This window comes from Durio zibethinus, chromosome 28 (assembly GCF_047325235.1).
Source record: "Durio zibethinus cultivar Kanyao isolate XHJ-2024 chromosome 28, ASM4732523v1, whole genome shotgun sequence".
Lineage (NCBI taxonomy): Eukaryota > Viridiplantae > Streptophyta > Magnoliopsida > Malvales > Malvaceae > Durio > Durio zibethinus.
The window spans coordinates 4,960,456-4,979,632 of NC_143189.1; the positions used below are offsets into that span (position 1 = coordinate 4,960,456).

At 33.7% G+C, this 19,177-nt stretch overlaps 1 pseudogene across 1 annotated transcript; it reads right to left on the reverse strand.

The window, feature by feature from the left end:
- Nucleotides 1–4,745: 4,745 nt before the first annotated feature.
- Nucleotides 4,746–19,076, reverse strand: LOC111280570 (uncharacterized; annotated as a pseudogene). Its single transcript, XR_016335037.1, has 14 exons — nt 18,882–19,076; nt 18,634–18,759; nt 17,243–18,553; nt 16,732–16,797; nt 16,209–16,256; nt 13,506–13,722; nt 13,277–13,435; nt 12,981–13,205; nt 12,497–12,803; nt 12,232–12,397; nt 11,746–11,826; nt 7,522–7,645; nt 4,895–7,415; nt 4,746–4,769 (listed from the first exon to the last, which is right to left on the reverse strand). The product of XR_016335037.1 is annotated as an uncharacterized LOC111280570 (transcript).
- Between the last annotated feature and the right edge of the window lie 101 nt (nt 19,077–19,177).

Consider the following 19,177-nt stretch of genomic DNA (forward strand, 5'->3'; position numbering starts at 1 on the left):
CTCAGTAACTCTCTCTTTCTCTCTCGATCTTTGTTATGTTTAGGTTTGATTATTTTCACCAAGCAAGTCTCCATCTTTTAATGTCTTGGTCTTCTATTTTGGGTTCCAATCCAACTCTTCAACATGCATGGTCCATTTACATTGTTCAAAGGAGAGACTTTTTCCTTGAATTTGTCCATTGCGTACAAAGACTTTTCCCTTGAATTTGTTCATTGCTTGACTCTTTTTTTTTTTTTAATATATTTAAAACAACTAATATTTGAATTTTGAACTAAAAATTTATTATTTTATTAATAGATTACGTCATGACTTAACTTCTTTACATACGATACTTTCAGCAGATGTTACTTTGATTTGGTGTTGTGCAATACAGAAGAACATACAATTATCCAACAATAATAAAATTTTAATGAAGACTTACTAGAAGGATATATCAAAGCAGTTCCAGCTTCACATAGATGATTTTCATTGCAAGTAGCTTCTGTTATTTGATTGCCGAATAACAAAAGAGTTGTTTGCAGATTGCGAGGGACAAATACGTAGCCACCGTCAGGGTTGTGGGTTATTAATTACATTTTTTTTTTGGTATTTCGGAACTTAAAAATAAAATTAACAATTTGAAATATGATATAATGATATAATATAAAAATGATACAAATAAAAAAATAAAACTAATGAATTTTATAATTTTAAAAAAATCATAAATAAGTTTAATAAATAACAAAATTATATTTTATATTTTCATATCAAAATAAATCGTGACACATAATTTTTATGTAATATATGATACAAATATAATATTTTACATAATACGATGATAAGAATTATTAAATCTATTTAAGAAAACTAATTTGTCAATTTGCCCGATTTAGAGTCATTTGAAGTGTGGTGACAAAGATTTTAAGACATTGAAAATTTCCTACAACCATACGGAAAAGTCGTTTAATTTGATTTGAAATTCTAGGTCCAACTATAAATAGGAGTAAGTGGACCCAAAAATTGAAATCAAATTAAACGACTTATATTACTGATTTACTCGTTTGACCAGTTGTATCTTTCTAATTTTACTATAAATGATATGATAATTTTCCTTTCGAGTCAGCCTATGCACCGATCAATTCTTTTAAGTTGAGTGGAATTCTCCCCTCTTCATCAGCAGCCAAGCAAAGCAAGTCTTCATCTTTTAACGTCTGGATATTCCACTTTACCATCGTCGATATTAAGTCTCATGTTCATACAATAACCCTCTCCTCTAACCCAGTTTTTATGGGGATAATATTAGGGTAACTCCCCATTTTCGGAAAACATATTTTTAATTGTCCGCATCATAATTCATAAGTCTTTTAGTTGATTTCAATTTGGTCCTGCATGTGCAATTATTCACTCAAGTATTACTCCCCTTGAATAATGTCGTCACTAAATAACTTTTTGACATTTTGGTGAAGCAAGGCTCCGGAAACAAAAACAAAATAATAACTAAACTTAATAATTGCTTATTTATTCACTTCGTATTTAACATAAATAAAATATAAAATCTATTACCTAATAATTCATATCAATACAACAAATACAAAATATTTTTTTGTCAAACTCTTATAATTTTTATTAAAATTTTAAATCGTATTATTTTCATATATTTTTTCGTATCATTTTTATTTGACATGTCTTTTAAAATTGTAAGTTAAATAGTAACTCTTTTTTACAGTTTCTTTTCCACAAGTATACTTCCAACTATGCATCTACAAATACAACTGGTTTACTTGTTTAACCAAATCTTCTAATTTTACCATAAATGATACGGTAATTTTCCTGCACACATGTGCGTTACATGAAAAAAATTTTTTACGCTATTTTGGATAAAAAAAATAAAAGAAAGGAAAGAAAAAAAAAGTTTTTTAAAAGATAGAAAGAGTATATATAACTCTTATTTGAATAGTTAAAATTAATAAAAAAAAATGAAAAGAATTCTAACAATCATTATTTAGATAAATAGTAAAAAAAAAGAAATAATTTATTATAATATTTTTTTTCAATTATAACCCTTTTTTTTATAAAATAACATATAATATAAAAATATATTTTTATACTATTTAGCTTGAACAAACAAATCTTTTTAAACAAAATTGAACACGTTTAATATAATAAAATGTATTAATTAATTATTGATTTACTTTTAATTTTATGTTTAATTTAGACTTTTAATTTATGCTAACAATAATATGACTTGTTTTGATGTTAATACTAGAAAAATTATAAAATATTTATAAACTGTGATGTTATATAAAATACTCATAAAAAAATTATTTTTTGTAAGAACTGTCAGTTATACAATAAAATCTAATGTTATAATAAAAATATGGATATAATAATTTTTTTTATAAAAATAAAATTTTTTCAACTTTCTTTTCCTTAACTTTTCCCCTAAATTGGGTATTAAAAAAATGAGGATTATAAAGAAACCAAATGTTATTAAGTTTTCACCTCTTTTATTTCCTTTAAATTAACATTATATTTGGATTGAGAGAAAGTGAAAGAAAGGAAAATAAAATAAAGTAATGAAAACAGAAAAACCCTTCCTTTGTTTAGATAAATTTTTAATTTAAAAGAAAAAAAATAGGTGAAAACTCAATAACCTTGAGTTTTCAATATATTCCTAACTTTTTTAATATATCATTTTGGGAGAAAAGCTAAAGAAAAGAAAATTGAAAAAAAATTTATAAAAAGACTATTATATTCATCTTTTTATTAATACTAAAAATCAAATCAAAAAAACTTAATCACATCACAATCTTCTTATAATTTTTTCAAAACCATGTCTTTTTTCAAGTAAATTTTACATGTCTCTTTCAATATAAAAATTATTAATATAATAGCAATTATGAGGCCAAACAAGATAACAAACATATTCTAATCCAAGAGTATTCTAAAATTACAAGTAATGAAATGTTATAAATAAAAAAAATTATTATAATAAATCATTTCCTTTCTTTTTCACTCTTTATTCAAACAATGGTTATTAAAATTTATTTCCTTTCCTTTCTTTATTAATTTTAATTATCCAAACAAGATATATATATATATATATCATTTCTTTTCTTTTAAAAAATTTTCTTTTACTTTACTTTTTTTTTTCTTTATTAATATTTATCTAAACATTGTGTAAAAGTTTATCCAAACAAATGAATGATTTTTCTATTTTCATTACTTTCCTCTATTTTCCTTTTTTTTCCTTCTCTTTCCCTCAAGCCAAACATAAGGTTAAGCACGTGAAGGAATGAACCTTACCGTACTGCCTTCTATATACAGTTTTCTATCATATTTGCACCTACAAAGTATTTGGATCGTTCAACATTTTCGGCTCCTTGTCCGCAGCTCTTAAATTAGCTACATGTGCTGAGATTTCCTCATTCTTCCTATCTTTGACCTCTCCACATCTCAATTGAACAGTCAACAGCACTGTCTAGTCTCTTGAATTCTGCATAAGCTCAAACCACTGCCACCAACAAGAGAAAAGCAAGATTCACTCATGCTAATCGAACAAATAAATTCAGCATACATACAAATAATCGTCTAGAGTCGAATTACCTGTCTCAATAAATCTGCTAGGGTCTTGGGAAGTGCTTCAATATTCCTCAACACAACATAGTATGTGAAGGGAAAAGAATCTAGATACTTTGAAACAGAGATTTTAAATTGATTGTTCTTGTGCTGAATAGGAATTACTTCCTGTAGACCAAAAACAAGGGTGTAAAGAGAATCAAACCATGGCAATAAAGGAATTTTAATGTTTTCAGGCAAAGATTGCAAGCCACAATGTACCTGAAGGTCTATGATTGATTCCTGCAGGCTATCAAGAATTAGGAAAGCAACCATTCAGCTTATTACTTAATGTCAAAGGTCGATACTTAAGCTCCAAATCCGCACGGCTCCGAGACCTGGGCATCCACTCATCCGGCATCCCGATCAGCCTACCTGCCACGGTTCATACCTTTGTGAGGTATTGTCCGCTTTGACCCCCTGGCCTCACCTTTTATACCCCAGTGACCCTCCTATTATGTTCGATATGAGATTCAAAACTCTTCTTTAGGTCCTCACCTTTTATACCCCAGTGACCCTCCTATTATGTTCGATGTGAGATTCAGGACTCTTCTTTAGGTCCTCACAAGGAAAAGATAGTGTAAACCTTTTTATACCCCAGTGACCCTTCTATTATGTTCGATATGGGATTCAGGACTCTTCTTTAAGTCCGTGACATTCTCCCATGTAAACTTTTTTATACCCTAGTGACCTTCCTATTATGTTCGATGTCGGATTCAAGACTCTTCCTTAGGTCCGTGACATTCTTCCGCACCCAACCTCGTGACGCTCTCGTCACGGAGGCTGGCCACCCTGCTTACCTCCCTTGAGGCGCTTGGCGTAGATTGAACGGTTTAGGACTGGCTCTGATACCACTTGTCACGGGTCGAGACTTAAGCTCCGAACCCGCGCGGCTCATGGGAATCGGACATCCACTCATCCGACATCCCGGATCAACTTACCTGCCACGGTTCACACCCTTGTGAGATATTATCCGCTTTGGCCCCATTACCTCACGATTTTATCATACAAAAAGCGTCTTACAAGTAAGAGATGATATAAACCCTTTTATACCCCAGTGACCCTCCTATTATGTTCGATGTGAGATTCAAAACTCTTCCTTAGATTCGTGAAACTTAAGACATCCCTAACACACCGCTTCAAGTTCTCCTAACACACCGCTTCAAGTTCTCCTGCATACATAATGAATAAACACGAGTAAATAAACAAAGCATTTTAATCAGCTAGGATTGGACAAAAAGAATCAGCACGGAATCCCTTTTACTTGTTTTTTCTTTCCAAAAAAATAAAGAGGCACCTTCTCATGTAACCGACCATCCCCAATAATTAAAACAAGTTACTGTAGTGGGTTTTGTCCACAAGAAAGTCGTGCATTTGCAACTGCAGCATCTAGCTTCTTATTTAAAAACATCAACAGATCAACAACCGATTCATCTGCGATAGTATTTTCTTGTTTGAATGTCAAACTAGAAATCATCTGTCTCAGACAAATATACGAGAGAAAATCAGTCATGTCAAGATCGAAAAGAGAGAAAAGAGATTACAAAAATGCACTTTCTCAGAGGCTTCAGAAAGAGAGAGAGAGAGAGAAATTAGACACACATATATAATCTAAATGGAAGACACAGCAGTAAGGCAAACAAAATAGATGCCCTCATTCTCCTGCAAGAAGGATATTTGGGGCACTAGCCTTTACCCCTGATTCACCAGTGAAGGGCTGATCAACGTCATGCAACAAACTTATGTTTCATTTCTTCCCAAAGCTGGCAACAGCCAAGTTTCTGACTTCCTATTGAGACATGGCACAACACACAGTCACCAAAGCTTTAATTGCAACCTCACCACAACCACTTTCTGACATACTAAGTGAGTCGTCAACAGCAATAATAACTTGGTAGTTGCGCTTGTTTGGTTTGGTCCGCCTGAGCCATATTTTATCTTTTTGGTAATGACTTACGATGTATGGAATGACCAATAATTTCCAAGCGCATAATGATTTGAGAGAAAAGAAGATTTTGCAAAACAAATAACAAATATGTAGTAGGTTTACACCCCATGTAGCATATACTCTACCTTTTTCATGTTAATCCTTTTGCCAGTCTTATAATCCCCTTGGAGTTTGCTGGCAAGAGTGGGTTCCATAACAAGACGTAGTTGTTCAGCCAACTCCTGGGATAATCTTGTTGTAAGCAGCTCATATCTTCTCCAAAGAGCAGTTGCATTATTTTTTACATCACCTGAAACTTCTTCAAGGTCTAGTGCTTTTCCCATTTCCTCTTCACTGATACAAAGTTTGTTGAGTTGATAAACGTCCTCACTCAAGTAAGACTTCTTTACAGAGACCAAGCACTCTGAAAGATTTCCTGGGTCCCCACCATCATCATAAATAAGGTCTACAGGGAATCGATGATTTGCTGGCTCCTCTAACTCTGAAACCTGAATCTGCTCCATCTTATTTTTAGTGATCCAGGAACAGTGCTTAATAGGATACTTTTCAGAATTTTGTTCATCTATTTCTATATTAGTGACTTTGCCTTCATTTTTCACTAGGTTATTTTCATCAGGCTTATTGACATTGACATCAGCATCAATCTGCTCAGCTGTAGCAGGTCCAAGCGCCGGAGCTGTTGCTTTTTCAGTCTCAGAGACATAGACTCATTAGCATTCTCATCCTCAATTACTCCCTGTGACTCCTTGTTATCATCCTGAAGATCAACAGAGATGTTCACTCTCTCTTTCCACTCCTGAAGTGCATCCCCAACATTTCTGTAAGGGTTTGATTGTTTTTTCTGAAATGGAGTAGCATCCAGGTGAGGAAACTCTGATTTTGGATGATCATCAGTAAACTTCCCACTATTTGATGAGTCAGCAAACATGATATTCACATCAGAATTGTTAGTGGAAGGAAAATTTCTCTGAGCAAGGTCATTGTAAATGTCGCTGCTATTAGCCCAGTTTGCTTCCAGCGCAACAATTTTCACATCCAACACCTCATTGTTTGGCTGTGTTGCAACTCCTACATTAGGAACACGATCCCCATTGTCATCAGAAATTTCCGATTCAGAAACATTTTTTGTTGCAGCCATTTGGTTTGTCTCAGGATCCTCCTTCTGGTCTCTGCCAAGATCATCCTTCTCGGAAGTTGCATCCACTTTTTCTTCCTTTTCAGTGGTTCCGTCATTTCTTTCAGTCTTTGTTTCTTCCATAGTTTCATCAACAGGATTAGAGTTACATTCATTATTCCCATGTTTAGAAGTTTCTTCTTCCTCATCTGCACAGTTTTCTTCCTTGACATCAGTTTCTTCTTTTTCATCCATGTTGATATCTTCACTAGAACTTTGATTTAACTCATCAAGTTCCAATCCACTTGGATCAGCAAATCCCTCTTTTCTGTCAAAGTTCAGGTCTTCAGTGTTCTCATTCTCATTAATATCAGCTTGGTTTCAGTCTCACTAGTTTCCTTTTCAAGTTCATCCATTTTATTTTCTTCAGGTTTGTCAGGAGTACAAGCAGAATCTTCCTTGCCTCTAAACTCCCTACTGCTTGTGTCGCTGTCGCTAACTGAAGGCCCAGATTCATGCTTTTCATTGCTATTTGGATTGTCATCACTGTCCTTATCCCACAGCTTCTCATCAACCACTTCACTTTTTTCTCCAGTTTCCCCCATAGCAGACTCCAATTGTTGATCCTCCATATCTTCATCATTATCCTCTCCAGAGTCCTCACTGACGCTAAAGGCATCAACAGCAAAATCTTGCTCCATCTCAATTCCTTTTTCATTCGTACTTGGGACATCATTTGAGGCAGCTTGTCCTTCACTTGGTTGTGTTAGCATAGAGTGAAAATTCAATATGATTTCTCAATATTACATGTTAGGAATTTAGGAGTAGATTAGTACATTAGCAATCCAATTTAATAAACTACCATACCTTTTCAGATGCCACAGGAAATTGGTCTTCGTCATTTATCTGATCACAGACATCATTTACTCCTGCACCTTCCCCCATACCTGTTCCACTGGCATCTTGAGTCATATTGTAGGAAAACACTTATTTACAGCTGGTTGTAATCTTGTAATCTGTATATTTATATTTGTATCTTTAGAATTAAGTTTTTGTATCCCTAGAATTAAGGAAGATTTAGTTTCCTAGTTTAACCCCTAGTTAGTTGTATATAAACCTAAGATTCTTGTATAATTCAAAATAAGCAATTTTTCAATATACATTCAGTTTCCACATGATATCAGAGCTTTAAGCTCTTCTTGGGAAGCAAAATTTTCAGCCTTCATTGCTGACTTTTTTATGCCTCCATTGTCGAATCCTGTTTAGGCCTTCATTGTCGAACCCTTCCAAAGAAAGATATTACTATCACCCAATTTGAGGAAATGTTAACTGAAAAAATCACTGGAATACTACAGATATCTCATAAACAAGGAGAGTTCAACAGGGAAGAGATTGAAAAGCTGAGAAACTTATTGAAAATCCTTGAAAAGCCTACTACGGTATGTTCTTTGGGTAAAGTTTTTAGTTCAGGTAAAGCTTTCGGTTCTCATGGATTAAATGTCTCGGCTAAGCCTATTACGAGTTCTTGGGTCATTGACTCAGGAGCCACAGACCATATGACACATTCCCCACAATAGTTTAGTACATATAACCTGTGTCCTAGTAATAAGAAAATTATTGTTGCTGATGGTTCACTTACCACAGTGGCAGGATTAGGAGATGTTCAAGTTAATCCCTCGTTTGTTCTCAAAAATGTTCTTCATATTCCTAGATTGTCTACTAATCTAATATCTATACAAAAACTTACCAGAGATATGAATTGCAAAGTAACTTTTTATCCTTCTTATTGTGAATATCAGGACCAAAGTTTGGGGAAGATGATTGGACTTGCTAAGAAAAATGATGGACTATACTATCTTGAAACATCAAATAACACAAGTAGTATCAAAAATAGTTTACCTTTGTCATTTCTTTTTAAAAAATCTTACAATAAAGACAAAATCTAGCTTTATCATTTTCGTCTTGGACATCTTTCTTTTGGAACCTTGAGAAACATGTTTCCTTCTTTGTTCAAAGAATTAAATGTTGAAGATTTTCATTGTGATATTTACGAATTTGCAAAACATAGACATGTGTCTTTTCCAATCAGTAACAAAAGAAGTTTTACTCTCTTTTACTTGATTCATAGTGACATTTGGGGTCTCTCTATAATTTCTAATATTTTTTATGCGAGATGGTTTGTTTCATTCATAGATGATTATACTAGGATCTCTTGGATTTTTTTAATTAAATCCAAATCAGATGTGAATAGTATGTTTTTAAGCTTTCAAAACATGATCCAAAATCAATTTGGAGTAAGAATCAAGAGATTTAGGTCTGATAATGCAAGAGACTACTTCAACTAGAGTCTATCCACTTATTTCCAAAAAGAGAAGATTATCCATAAGTCATCTTGTGTTAATACTCCACAACATAATGGAATGGCAGAGAGAAAAAATAGCCATTTACTAGCCACAACCTGAGCCTTTTTTTTTCAAGCAAATGTACCTAAATCTTATTGGGGGAAAGCTGTTCTCACTGCCACACACATTATAAATAGGTTACCTTCAAAAGTTTTGGGATTTAAAATTCCTATGGAACTACTTTCATAATTTTATCCCAACCTCAATACCATAAACAATCTCACACCTAGGATATTTGGTTGTACATCATTTGTTCATGTTCACAGTCATAACATGGGAAAGTTGGATCTAAGAGCGATTAAGTGTATTTTTGTGGGGTAGTCTTCAACTCAAAAAGGATATAAGTGCTATCATCCTCCTACCAAAAAATTTTATGTGTCTGCAGATGTCACTTTTGAAGAAAACAAACCATTTTTTACTTAACCTTATCTTCAGGGAGAGATTTCATTCATGGAAGATAAGGATAAAGACTTATTTTTGCTTGATTTGTCCCTTTCTCCAACATTTACACCCATTAATTCTTATGAGTCGAAACTTGTTTCTGTTGAGCCCAAATCAAACACTGAATTTGAGTCTGAACCCATTCCAAATACGAAAGATGTGACAAAGGATAATATTGTTCTTGATTCTATGAAAGAATTACAAGTGTACTCAAAAAGAAAAGTTTCAGATCCTGAACCAGTGCCAGTCTAAAAACCTGATCCTAATTCTGGAAATGAGGTAACTACAGTTTTTGACTCTGTTTCTCAAAATGAGCATGAATCTCTTAAAACTATAACTAGTGATTATGATTGGCCTATTACCATTAGGAAAGGAACTAGAGAATGTACCAAGCATCCACTATACCCAATATCTAATTTTGTGTCATTTGAAAAATTTTCACCATCCCACAAAAATTTTCTTGTGAGCCTAAACACTATTTTTGTTCCAACTACATTATCCAATGCATTATCCAATGAGAAATTGAGGCAAGCCATGAAAATAAAAATTGAGGCCTTAGAGAAAAATCAGACATGGGAACTGATAGAGTTACCTAAAGAAAAAAATTCAGTTGGGTGTAAATGGGTTTTCACTGTAAAATACAAAGCAGATGGTACTGTTGAAAGGTATAAAGCCAGGTTAGTGGCTAAGGGTTACACTCAAACCTATGAAGTGGATTACCAGGAAACTTTTGCTCCAGTTACCAAGATGAATACAGTTAGAATTTTGTTATCATTGGCTGCAAATTACAATTGGCAGCTTCAACAATTTAATGTAAAGAATACTTTTTTACGTGGTGATTTGGAAGAAAAAATATATATGAAGGTTCCACCGGGATTTGGAGGTCATCTAGAAGCAAACAAAGTATGCAACCTAAAAAAGGCTTTATATGGCCTTAAACAGTCTCCTAGAGCTTGGTTCAGGAAATTTGTCAAAGTGATGCTAGCAATGGGATATAAACAGAGTCAAAGAGATCACACATTATTTATCAAGCACTCTGATTCATGGAGAGTCACAGTTCTATTAGTGTATGTTGATGATATAATTGTAACTGAAGATGATGAAAAAGAGAGAGAATCTCTAAAACAGTGTTTGGCTAGAGAATTTGAGATAAAAGAGCTAAGGAGATTGAAGTACTTCCTAGAAATTAAAGTAGCTCACTCACGGCATGGTATTTTTATCTCACAACAGAAATATGTGATGAATCTTTTGAAGGAAACTGGGAAGCTTGCATGTAAACCTGCAAATACCCCTATAGATCCTAATCATAAAATTGGATAAGCTAATGAAGATGCTACTGTAAATAGAGAGATGTACCAAAGATTAGTTGGAAGACTCATTTATCTCTCACATACTATACCGATATAGCATATGCTATGAGTGTGGTAAGTCAATTTATGCATAGTCCTAAAGAAGTGCACCTACAGGCTATCTACCGTATATTGCACTATTTGAAGGCCAATCCTGGAAGAGGTATCTTATTCAAAAAAAATTCAGGGTTAGTTCTAGAAGCATATACAGATGCTGATTATGCAAGTTCAGTAACTGATAGAAGGTCCACCACAGGCTACTGCACTTTCTTAGGAGATAATCTTGTGACTTGGAGGAGTAAAAAACAGAATGTGGTGACAAGATCAAGTGCTGAAGCAGAGTTCAGAGCAATGGCTCAAGAAAATTGTGAACTACTATGGTTAAAGATTATCCTAGAAGACTTGAAGATCAAGTGAGATGAACCAATGAGACTCTACTGTGATAACAAGTCTGCAATAAGCATTGCACACAATCCTGTGCAACATGACAAAACAAAATGCATTGAAGTAAATCGACATTTCATAAAGGAGAAACTAGACAGTGGGTTGATTTGTACACCTTATGTATCAACCAAGGATCAACTTACAAATGCATTGACTAAAGGTCTCAGCAGTACAACATTTCAAGAAATTATTTTCAAGCTGGGAATGAAAAACACCTATTCACCAGCTTGAGGGGAAGTGTGGGAAAACACTTATTTACAGTTGGTTGTAATCTTGTAATCTGTATATTTATATTTGTATCTCTAGAATTAAGTATTTGTATCCCTAAAATTAAAGAAGATTTAGTTTCCTAGTTTAACCTCTAGTTAGTTATATATAAACCTAAGATTCTTGTATAATTCAAAATAAGCAGTTTTTCAATATACATTCAGTTTCCACACATATCATTACTGGTATCATCCTGGTCTTTGGGTAAAACACCAAACCTTTTGGCATATAATGCAGCTAAAATGATTGCAAGTCCATGAGTAACTACAGACACCTGCAAACAAAGATAAGTCTTAGAAATAGCCAGCTAGGGAAAATGTTGCCATGTTTCTAATCTCTAAAAGATGGTGCCAGAGGATACATTAAATTTGATAAATAGAGATAAAACAAGCCTTCTTGTAGAACAAAAGCCAAAAATATTTTTTCCATCCTTGTACCATCAGTCTAATTTCTTATCCCTACAAGAAAATAGCTGATCTCCATGAGCCCAAATGCTCTATTAAACGTTCATCACAAAAACATAAAACATAAAACTTTTGATGGGGTGGAAAGACACTGACAATGATTCAGTCACTATAGTTTAAGTCATGGCTTTAACTTACAAGTTATGCATCATTTCAATGTGGAAATACAGAATAAAGCAAGCAAGAAAAAATAGATTGTAAGAACTTATATTGAACCAACTCATTGTTTTATGCATAACTAAGAAGTCTTCAAGGAAACTATCACTAAAGCTCAATATTAAGTCCACCAAGGCATGTATGCGCTTCAAGAGAGCTCCAATATGGAAAGGGAGACTGTAAACCTTCATGCCAGAATGATTAATCAGATTCTCCTGCCACCCATAAAACAAAATCGAAAGGCAAACAAAAGTAATTAGATAACACTATCTTCTAGGAAACCTTCAGAAAAACACAAATACTAAAAAATTTACTGCAAACTGAATTGTTTCAAGAAGCTTATCACATAGTTCATTCACTCCAAAATTTGCAGATTTTAAATAGGGACTCCCATGCTGTTATACTCCCTGCTGGCGCTTGAGGTAGAGAACCATGATTACCTAATGAGCCTAACTTTTGCAACACATCCATAACATGTCTAATTGTATGTTTTAAGACATCACCAAACCGAGCCTCAAGTTCAGGACTCCTTTCACAGCAAGAATCACCTTACTCATGAAGGTTTTCAGATTCATTTCCCATTTCCAAAGCTAAACTGAACTGCTTTGCGATCAATTTCCCCTACAAAGACAACATCTTGATTCACTAAAGCTCCCTCTATATACACTAACCGTGCTCAGAATGCATTTGACTATTTTGAGACAAAGATACATTGACCGATGAATTATTTGAAGTCACAAATACAACAAACTTTATCATAACATATGGACAATGAGTATTTTCAGAAACAGAAGATACCTTGCTGAATCTTTCATCAAAATGACTGAGAACAGACTCAACAATCGAACCTTTCTCAAAACTTTTCTTAGTAAAAACAGCAAGCTGCTCCACTAACTCCTGAAGAACTTGGAAGTTATAAAGCACCAATTGGTCCATCTGTTCCAAAATCACATAAGGGCGGATGGTACCAGCCAATGTGGTTATGGATCCATCACAACCAATAAAATAGTTGTCCAATGACTCCTGTGACAGAATTTCAATTACACCAGATCTTGTACAAAGGCCAATACTGTTAAGAAGAAAATTTTGTGCACCTTAGGTTTCTTGAAAACTGGAATATATTCTTCAATGAAAGCAAGGATCCGATTTGCTGGAGCTTTGACCTTTAGACAAGAGTTCTAATGGGTGTTTTCTACAGTTCTGAGCAACAGAGATTCCTCAACCAATATATCATCCAGATTATCAAACAGTTGCTGCAATATTACCAACCATAGGACTTAGCAGAAGCTTTAAAAAAAAAAAAAAGATTATTAGATTATATACCTTCTGTTGCCACAAGCAGTTAAAGGTACATGTTGACTTTTAGCAAAAACACACCCACCATTTGTTTTTTCAAAATCAGTGTAACCTGAAAATGAACTTTCCAAAGCTGTCGCATATTCATGCAAGGTCTTAAATTGTCTAGCAAATCATAGATAGCTGCTCTTTGTGTCTGTTGTATAATTATGAGATGACTAAGATAAGAGACCGACCGGCTAACCTGCATGAATTAAAACAATGAAAAATGCATTATATGTTGTTCTCAATCCCATTTGCCAACAAAGCCAAAAACTTTAACCTTCAGGTAAATGTGTGAAAAAATACTTATTTACTGTTGGTTGTAATCTTCTAATTTATATATTTATTTTTGTATCTCTAAAATTAAGTATTCGTATCCCTAGAATTAGGGACAAAAAATTAGGATAAATAATCTCTCAATTATAAGATCAATTTTAGGAAGATTTAATTTCCTAATTTACCCATTAGTTAGTTGTATATAACCTAAGGTACTTATATAATTCTTTAAAAGCATTTTTTTAATATACATTCAATTTTACTCTTAATTTTTCATACATTTTTATTTTTTAATTTTTTCACATGGTATCAGAATTGGGAAAAAAAAATTTTCAATCTTTATTGCTGAATTCTATTTCAGGCCTTCATAGCCAAATCTTGTTAAATCTTTCAGTCTTATTTTTTCCTTCCTTGGCCTTCATTGCCTAGAATCGTCTCTGGTTATACTTTTACTATCAAGACTCATTTCAGTCTTGAAAAAGATAACCATGCCAGAAATAACAAAATCTGTTACTACTACTCCATTTGAGGAAGTGACAATTGGTAAAATCACCAAAATACTACAAAAGTCTCATAAACAAAGAGAGTTGTACAGAAAAGAGATTAAAAAACTAAAAAGCCTATTGAAAACTCTTAAAAAACCTATTGGGGTATGTTCTTTGGGTAAGGTCTCTAATTCAATTAAAGTTTTTATTCTCATGGATTAAATATCTCAGTTAAGCCTATTACGAGTTTTTGGATCATTAACTCAAGAGTCACAGACCATATGACACATTTCTCACAGAAGTTTAGTACATATACCCAATGTTCTAGTAAAAAAAAATTGTTATTGCAAATAATTCACTTACTACAGTAGTAGGATTTGGAGATATTCAAATTAATCCCTTGTTTGTTCTTAAAAATGTTCTTTATGTTCCTAGATTGTCTATTAATCTAATATCTATACAAAAACTTACCAGAGACATGAACTGTAAAATGACTTTTTATCTCTTTTATTATGAATTTCAAGACCAGAGTTCAACGAAGAGGCTTGTACTTGATAATGAGAAGAATGGACTATTGTAGAAATCTTATTCTCCTACATTAGTGCAGCGTGGTTTCCTAATTTATTTTGAGAATATTTCTCATTTATTCTTTTAATTTAGTCAACGATTCTAATTGCCAAGTTTTTAAGGTTTTATTTCTATTTTAGAATAAAATAATTCTCCATCTTTTATTTATTTATTTATTTTTTGTTTTTTTGTTTCATGTAAGTTATTTCTTAATAAGGTACTTCATTGTTCTTATTTATTTTTATGTACTCCTTCATTCTTAAAAAAAAAAAAAAGAATAAAAGAATAAAGTGACAATTTTTCTTTAAATTTTCTACATGCTATCAAAGCAAGTCAGCCTGAACCATTAGACTATAACAGTTATTGCCAGCAAGAGTGAAAACTTTTCTTCTGCAGAGGCATGGAGTGAAGAAAGTCATAAAAACGTGATACTCTAACAAACCCTTTAAAACAAGTCTATAATCTTTGGAACTAACTTCCTAGCATAAAAAGGTAATTTTTTAAACACCTTAAGTGTTCAACGGGGAAATACACAATCTTGGATTGTTGATTCAGAGCATCAGATCATATAACTGAAAATGCATCCTTATTCAATACATATACACCTTAGTATGATAGTTCTATTGTAAAAATTGCTGATGGCTCTCTCTTAAAGATGGCAAGGATAAGTTCAATTGTGGTTTTGAAAGACATAACACTCAACTCTGTTCTCCATGTCCCTAATTTAAGCTGTAACCTACTTTTCATCCGTAAGCTTACAAAGAATAGATATTGTTCACTAATTTTTTTTCCCAACTAGTGTGAGTTTCAGGAATTGGGCTCGGAAAGGATTATTGGCAGTGCTAGGATATGTGCAGAGCTCGACCTTCTTCAAGATGATGCACTTGAGAGACCACAAAACTCTTGTACAGTGCTAGCCTCTAGTACTAGTAAGGATAACCTTATCATGTTATGGCATTATAGACTAGGACATCCAAATATTTTGTACTTAAAAAAGCTATTTCCCTCATTATTCAATCAAATCTCTAAAGATTTTCAATGTGAAGTTTGTCAACTTTCCAAGAACACTCAAAATTCCTACCCTAACTTTTCCTATAAATCATCTTAGTCTTTCTTAATGATTCATAGTGATATTTAGAGACCGTCAAGAGTTAACAATATCCTAGGTTCTAGGTGGTTTGTTATATTCATCGATGATCATACTCGACTCACTTGGGTATTTCTTATGAAAAAAAAATTTGAGGTTGGCCAAATCTTTCAAAACTTCAATAGCATAATACAAACCCAATTCCAAGCCAAAATCTAAGTCCTAAAAACTGACAATGGAAGAGAATACTTCAATTCTATTCTCGATCCTTACCTCACCAATCATGACATTATCCATCAAAGCTCTTATGTTGACATTCCACTGTAAAATGGGGTTATAGAACGCAAAAACAGACATTTGATAAAAGTGACCAAATCCTTTTTATTGACTTCCCATGTGCCTAAACATTTTTGGGGAGAAGTTGTCCTCATTGCAACTTATTTGGTTAACCAAATGCCTTCTCGAGTTCTTGGCTTTAAAACACCTTGTCAAACTCTTCTTGCTTACTACCCACAAACTCGGTTGATCCCTTCCATTCCCATCAAACTCTTTGGCTACATTGCCTTTATTCATATTAGCTAGCAAAATTGTAACAAGTTGAATCCCGAAGCCTTAAAATGCATCTTTCTTTGTCATTCCCCAAACCAAAAAGGCTATAGGTGTTACTCACCTATCGCAAAGAAATTCTATAGCTCTATGAATGTCCCCTTCTTTGAGAATCTTCTATACTACAGCAAGAATGATATTCATGGAGAGAATACTGCTCAGGAATATTAATTCGTAGCTATTGACTTGCCAATTTCCCAACCAACCCCTCTAAATTCCCAACCAAACCTTTCAAAACTGGATTTTCAATCAACCCCTTCAAAATTAGATTCTCAACCAGTCACTTCAAAACCAAATTCTCAACCTACCCAACTTATCAGCCATGCAGATTCCGAAACCCAACCTATTCAGACAACTTTTAACTCTTCAAACCCTAAAGTTATGTAAGAAAAAACAAAAAATCTAATCGTCTATTCAAGGAAGCAAAAAACACAAGAAGAAATGTATAACTGTACACAGCCAAGCACTACAAAGCAATCCGATCAGTCTCCAAGAACCTGAAACTAACACAAGTAATGTCCCTATTGAATTTGAAACTAACACTTGTGAACCAACTGGTGACCTTTACATACCTATTGCATTACGAAAAAGTGTGAGATTCGATACCCTACCTACAAGTACATCTCATATGAAAGGTTAAATCCAAATTTTCGAACATTTACTACTAACCTTGGCAATTTGCAAATTCCAAAAAATATTTAGGAAGCCTTCAATGAACCAGATTGAAAGGCAACAATTGTTGAAGAAATAAAAGCACTATAGAAGAATGGGACATCAGTTGGAGCCAAATTTAGTTTATCCAAAACAATCCAATAACCATTTCTAACAGCTTTAACTAACACACCCTCCTAAAATACAAGCTTCCCATGGCCATCAGATATGTAAGTACCTAAATACTCCTGTAGATCAGTGTGTTCATGATTATTAATCCTCACAAATTCATGACCAGTGATTGTAGCAAGATACTGGACAAGGCTGGTCTTCCCACTAGAAGTTGGGCCCTGTAAAAGAACAGGATATCTTTTAATAAAAACAGCTCGTGACAAGTTTCTAAGATGCTTCTTAACACTCTTAGTAAGGACATAGTTCTTTAAGAATTCATCAAAGCTGGAGTTTTCTTTATTCATTAAGTATTGATGAAAAGGGACAGGTGAAGGTTTATTCCCTCTTAGCAGATACTGCAAAATCCTTTGCTTCATTTTCTTCACACTCGTCCTATCTAATAAACTAACATGAAACATAGAGAATCCATCACAAATTGCATTCTGAAACCCAAATTTTCTTTCTGCCTTCCTTGTAAACTCTAGTGCCCGGTACAGAGACCTTAAACTGTATTATGGCTTTTGATTTGCCCCATCTTGCAGCCTTTCATCAGAATCATTCTTGGCTATTTTATAAAAACACCTAATTTTTTCTACCAATTCACTACTTGATCCACTATCACCCAAAAATTTTTGAATAACTATGTCCAAATCTTGGTCATCCAATATATCATCAACAAAGTATTCTGTAAATCTACTCCGTAAAGCATATAGCAAATCCCGCTTCCCAGCATCAGTTACAGGATTCATACAGGTAAACACACGAAAACTAGGATGCCTATTAATGTTACTGACATCATCTCTTTCAGCTAAACAAAGTGACCCATTCTCCCCTCAAGAACATTAATAACTCTCTGCAAAAATCTCAGGAGGTGCCAAATTCACCTCATCAAGCACAATCCACTGACCATTTCTAAGTGCAGTCACAAAGACACCTTCTACAAAGGAAAATACCATTCCAGAAGAGGCAATCTGCCTGTGGGCAGTTTCAAGTTTTGCAGAAACGTTCTCCCAAGCTTTAACTTTCTTTTCTACATCTAAAGGTTTTTTCCGCTTTCTGGCAGACCTTGACCTCTTTTCTTCCACTAACTTTTTGAATAAATTAACACCATTCTTAAGTTTACGAAGTAACTTCTCCCAATTCTTACTGCAAAAAAACTCTTGCAAACGAGCAAAATATCGATCATTACCCTGCATAATAAGCAAACAGTAATATAAGTTACTTCAAAACCTAAATGACAACAAAAGAATAAAACACAAATTAAGAATACCTTCAAAGAAAATGCCTTCGAAAAAAGAAATTTAAATTCATTATATAGGGGAATGCAAATAGACCGTGCATCCATAGGCTTAAATCCTCCTAACAGATCAGCAACATCACTTTGCTGACTTAAGTTCTGGAACAAAAACATAATAATGTGAGATACTATGTGTAAAAGCCAATCAACCACACCCCCATGTCTGTGCGTGCATGCGTGTGTGTGTGAGAGAGAGAGAGAGAGAAACTTAACCATCATACCAGAACAGTCAGTTTCTGACCCAGCCTCATGGCCAGATTCTGCACAAGTGTAGTCTTCCCAGTACCAGTTTCACCAACCAAGAGAACAGGCTTGTTGTACTTAACAGAGAAAGCTATTCTCTCAAGTACATGCAAAGAACTATGAATCTTAACAAAAGGTCTCTTTTCCTCGTATAACTGCAAGAATAACAACATCAAAAAGAAGCTAAATTCAATCTAAGCTAAATTAGCACATTCAAAAAGCTTCCTAGTAACAGTTACTTCAGTTCATTGAAGCATGACTCGTCCAATCCTAA